Genomic DNA, 5,968 nt, shown 5'->3' with positions numbered 1-5,968 from the left:
AAATAATAGAATGGGAAAGACTAGAGATCTCTTCAAGAAAATCAGAGATACCAAGGGAACATTTCATGCAAAGATGGGCTCAATAAAGGACAGAAATCGTTTGGACCTAACAGCAGAAGATATTAAGAAGAGGTGGGAAAAATACACAGGAGACCTATACAAAAAAGATCTTCATGACCCAGATAACCATGATGGTGTGATCACTCACCTAGAGCCAGACATCCTGGAATATGAAGTCAGGTGGGCCTTAGGAATCATCACTATGAACAAAGCTAGTGGAGGTGATAGAATTCAAGTTGAGCTATTTCAAATCCTAAAAGATGATGCTGTGAAAGTGCTCCACTCAATATGCCAGCAAATTTGGAAAACTCAACAGTGACCACAGGACTGGAAAAGGTCAGTTTTCATTCCAATCCCAAAGAAAGACAATGCCAAGGAATGCTCAAACTACCACATAATTGCACTCATCTCACATGCTAGTAAAGTAATGCTCAAAATTCTTCAAGCCAGGCTTCAACAGTACGTGAACCATGAACTTCCAGATGTTCAACCTGGTTTTATAAAAGGCAGAGGAACCAGAGATCAAATTGCCAACATCTATTAGATTATCAAAAAAGCAAGAGAGTTCCAGAAAAACATCTATTTCTGCTTTATTGACTATGCCAAAGCCTTTGACTGTGTGGATCAGCACAAACTGGAAAATTTTTCAAGAGATGTTAATGCCAGACCACCTGACCTGGCTCTTGAGAAATCTCTGTGCAGGTTAGGAAGCAACAGTTAGAACTGGACATGGAACAAAAGACTGGTTCCAAATAGGAAAAGGCGTACGTCAAGGCTGTATATTGTCACCCTGCTTATTTAACTTCTATGCAGAGTGCATCATGAGAAACACTGGGCTGGATGAAGCACAAGCTGGAATCAAGATTGCCGGGAGAAATCTCAATTACCTCAGATATGCAGATGACACCACCCTTATGGCAGAAAGCAAAGAAGAACTAAAGAGCCTCTTGATGAAAGTGAAAGAGGAGAGTGAAAAATTTGGCTTAAAGCTTCATATTCAGAAAACTAAGATCATGGCATCTGGTCCCATCACTTCATGGCAAATAGATGGGGAAACAATGGAAACCATGAGAGACTTTATTTTGAGGGGCTCCAAAATCACTGCAGATGGTGACTGCAGAAATTAAAGATACTTACTCCTTAGAAGGAAAGTTATGACCAACCTAGACAACATATTAAAAAGCAGACATTACTTTGCCAACAGAGGTCCATCTAGTCAAGGCTATGGTTTTTCCAGTAGTCATGTATGGATGTGAGACTTGGACTATAAAGAAAGCTGAGTGCCAAAGAATTGATGCTTTTGAACTGTGGTGTTGGAGAAGACTTTTGAGAGTCCCTTGGACTGCAAGGAGATCCAACCAGTCCATCCTAAAGGAAGTCAGTCCTGAATATTCATTAGAAGGACTGATGTTGAAGCTGAAACTCCAATACTTTGGCCACCTGATGCGAAGAACTGACTCATTTGAAAAGACCCTGCTGGCTGGGAAAGATTGAAGGTGGGAGGAGAAGGGGACAACAGAGGATGAGATGGTTGGATGGCATCACCAACTCAATGGACATGAGTCTGAGTAAACTCCAGGAGTTGGTGATGGACAGGGAGGCCTGGTGTGCTGCAGTCTATGGGGTTGCAGAATCAGACATGACCAAGTGATTAAACTGAACTGAAATTTAGCTTCCAGCAGAATCACCTTGGAAACCTTATTAAAACATGGGTCATTGTGCTTTACGTGGGTCTGGGGTAGAGTGAGAGAATTTGCACTTCTAAAAAGTTCCCAGATGATGCTGATGCCACCGTTCTAGGGACACAGTTCCAGAACCATTGCTCTAGACCACCATATTGCTGGAAGCAGAAAACTCATCACCAAGAATTTCCAGCTTGGTGTGTAGGATGAAAAATCCTGATGCTCTTTTGCAAAGTTCCTGCTTCCAGTGATCACTTTTAAGATTTCTCTCTCTCTCTCTCTCTCTCTCTCTCTTTCTCTCTCTCTTTTTTTGTATCCAAGACGTGTTTTTTGGGATAGTTTCCCATTCTTCTTGATACAGAGTACTTTTAGTGCTGCTTCTGTCTGAAGGAGTATCCTTTGTACCCTTGTTTTTCCTCCTGTAGGCTGGCAGAGGACAGCAGAGCACTCAACACACAAAACTGCCCTTTGTGCATGGCTAAAGTTGGTGGTGATGTTATAGCATCCTGGGCATTTCACATCCATGAAATAGGCATTGGGGCTCTGCAACAGGCTCTTCTTATGTTTCCTGTTCTCTTTTGGAGAGGGATAAAGGAGATCCTTTGGGAGAGACACGTTCTCATGGGGAGGTCGTCATCGCTGGAAAACTTCTTTTTTTAATTTCTTTTTTTTTTTTTTTGATGGGGACCAGTTTTGAAGCCTTTATTGAATTAGTTACAGTATTGTTTCTGCTCTTTTATGTTGGGCCCTAAGGTATGTGGGATCTTAGCTTCCCCACCAGGAATCAAACCTGCACCCACTGCATTGAAAGGTGAATTCTTAACTGCTGGTTTGCCCCACTTTTGTTTTAAATGAATTCTGTATAACTTCTCTAAGCTTCATTTGTATAATCTTCATTCCGTGGTGCACTGTTCAGAACATCACTGGCTTTCAGGGCTGTCACATTCAGTGTAGACAGCAAGATACTGATATATGTAATCATGTTTGATATTCACCCTCTACTTACAAGAGCAAATGGACATTTTTAAGTGAATTGGTGCCATGATTAGGTGTAAATAAGCTCCCAGTTCTTTGGATAATGCCATTGACAGTCCATTGACAGCATTCTTGGGTCTGATCAAATAGCACCAATGCCCAGGATAACCTTTTCCAGTGGTATAAACCAGACCGCACACCAGACTTATGAGTTATTTGTGTTGCCTTGTTGAGGTGACAGAGGGAAGCATCTTTATGAAAAATCGCTATCGTATATCCATTGTGTAGTCACAGCAACAACTCTTGTTATCACTGTCATCTTGAAGAATATATATTAACCTCAGAGACCTTGATAAATGACCCTTTGGGGAAAATTAATATCTTTAGGCGAGTCAAATATATTAATCATTGGTGCCATGGACAGAGTAAATTTCCTTCTTGCTGCTGTGGCAAATACTGTAAATCCTTGCAAGGTCCAAAGGTGACATTTATGGCCTTTTAAATACTGAGCAATGCCTGCCATTCACTGGAGTGGGAGTAAGTAACATCTCCTGACCTCAGGTATTCTAACATGTTAGGAAAATTGTTGAAACCAGTTCTTCTCAAGTTGTAATGTACCTGAATCACCTGGAGAATCTATTGAAGATCTGGGGCTTTCCCTGGTGGTCCTGCAGTTAAGAATCCACCTGCCAGTGCAGGGGATGTGGTTCGATCCCTGGTCGGGGAAGATTCCACTGAGCCCATGCTCCACAACAAGAGAAGCCCACGCACCCACAGTGAAAATCAGCCCACACTCGCTGCCATTAGAGAAAGCCTGCATGCAGCAGCAAAGACCCAGCACAGCCAAAAAAAAAAATATGTGGGATGAGACCTAAGATTCTGCATTTCTTAGAAGTTGTAGGTGGTGCGAGTGTTCCACTGAGTGGTCCTTTGCTCAACACTTTTGAACCACCTGCTTTCATAGAGCATCCTTTCTTATAGCCTAGCAAGTCTGGTCGGAGAAGGCAATGGCAACCCACTCTAGTACTCTTGCCTGGAAAATCCCATGGACGGAGGAGCCTGGTAGGCTGCAGTCCATAGGGTCGCTAAGAGTCAGACATGACTGAGTGACTTCCCTTTCACTTTTCACTTTCATGCATTGGAGAAGGTAATGGCAACCCACTCCAGTGTTCTTGCCTGGAGAGTCCCAGGGATGGGGGAGCCTGGTGGGCTGCTATCTGTGGGGTTGCACAGAGTCAGACACAACTGAAGCAACTTAGCAGCAGCAGCAGCAAGTCTGGTACTGGTATAGCTCTTCACCCAGAAGCTCAGCCTGGTCACCTAAACACATTGCCCTCTTCTTGACGTTCTTTTAGTAAAAACATTTCTGCTTACTCTGTGGACAAGATTCATATTGGCAACTATTGCTTTTATGTCTGTGTCCTTTATGAACTTTTTACCTTGGTTGTTAGAAAGGTTAACTTCAGTTTCATCAGAAAATGCTGTTGGGGGAATTCCTTGATTGTCCAGTGGTTAGAAGCACAGATTTAATCTCTGGTCAAGGAACTAAGATCCTGCAAGCCTCATAGCACTGCTAAAAAAAAAAAATTGCTGTTGGGGGAAGAGTTGTCATGAATGTCCAATTGAAGGTAATTCCATACCACTGTGTTGTTGTTTAGTAGCTAAGTTGTGTCCAACTCTTTTGTGGCAATCCCATGGACTATAGCCACCAGGCTTCTCTGTCCATGGGATTTCCCAGGCAAGAGTACTAGAGTGGGTTGCCATTCCCTTCTCCAGGAGATCTTCCCGACCCAGGGAACAGACTCAGGTCTCCTGCATTTCAGGCAGATTCTTTACCACTGAGCCACCAGGGAAGCCACATAAAATTGTATGAGAGGCAAACCCCAAATTCCAAGGAGAGACTGACGATGCAAACTCTGTGCTATGCCATTTAATGATGTTCTCAGAAGACCATAGCTTTCCTTTGTAAACTTCAGCTTGTGATCAGTGATCACTGGTGCATGACGCCAAGTACAGCTTTAATAAAATGGTTTCATTGCTGGCTTTGGTCTTGGGCAAAACAGGAGTGATGAAAGATACTGTTAGAGCCTGTATGCAGCCATCACTCAAATGGTTCTCTTCCCAAGGAACAGACAAATTACCGTAACCTAACAGGGATTATTTTAAACAACGAAATCTGCTCAGATCTGAGGGTAGAAGCTGGATCCCTTTCCTGGCTTAATATATCTGTTACCAGTGCTGTTAGCTGTAGCTGATTGAAAACCTGACTATGGGGATTTCAACAGATTGTTGTTGTTCTGTCATTCAGTCATGTCCAACTCTTTGTGACGCTGTAGACTGCAGCATGCCAGTCTTCCCTAACCTTCACCGTCTCCCAGAGCTTGCTCAAACTCATGTCTATTGAGTCGGTGATGGCATCCAGCCACCACATCCTCTGTCACCTGCTTCTCTCCCTGCCTTCAATCTTTCCCAGCATCAGGGTCTTTTCCAGTGAGTCGGCTCTTCACATCAGGCATTCCAATGAATATTCAGGGTTGATTTCCTTTAGGATTGACTGGTTTGATCTCCTTGCAGTCCAAGGGACTCTCAGGAGTCTTCTCCAGCACCGCAATTTGAAAGCATCAATTCTTCGGCACTCAGCCTTCTTTATGGTCCAACTCTCACATCTGTACATGACTACTAGAAAAGCTGTAGATTTGACTATATGGACCTTTGTTGGCAAAGTGATGTCTGTGCTTTTTAATACACTGTATTCTTACATATAAAGGGGTCTGCCATCAGGCTGCTGGTATTGGTACAATGAGTTGGTGATGTCAGGGACTTTCCCAGGTCATGGTTACAGAATCCGTGGGGGAAGGTCCAGATATCATGTTTACATTCAAGCTAGGAAGCAGAGGGAAGGCTGTGCTGAGTATGTCTCCACTGACCAGGGAAGCAAAAGCTGTCCAAGACATGTCCAAGTTTCTCCTTGTATCTGTTGACCAGGACTGTTGCATGGCCACACACGGGAGACTAGGAAAGCTTGCCTTTATCTGGGCCACCTTGAAAACTGCTGGGGTTCTGAAGGGAGAAATGGATATTGGGTAGGCAACTAACTAAACTCAATTTCCCTGCCTCTATTATTCAACTTTGCTCTTTTTCTCCCCCTGCAGAATCCAATATTCAGTACTAGGAAAGAGAGCCGAGTGTCTGCTGCAGGTAGGGGATGGGTTTGGCAGAGGGAAGAAGCAAAGGTCAGCCTTTCAACATCC

General features: G+C 43.5%; 1 pseudogene; it reads right to left on the bottom strand.

Moving 5' to 3' along the window:
• Positions 1–2,110: 2,110 nt before the first annotated feature.
• Positions 2,111–4,109, bottom strand: LOC102183676 (annotated as a pseudogene).
• Positions 4,110–5,968: the final 1,859 nt, after the last annotated feature.

The sequence above is a fragment of the Capra hircus genome (genome assembly GCF_001704415.2).
Source record: "Capra hircus breed San Clemente chromosome X unlocalized genomic scaffold, ASM170441v1, whole genome shotgun sequence".
NCBI lineage: Eukaryota > Metazoa > Chordata > Mammalia > Artiodactyla > Bovidae > Capra > Capra hircus.
Note: the sequence above shows the minus strand (reverse complement) of the source record. Positions and strands in the feature narration are given on the sequence as shown.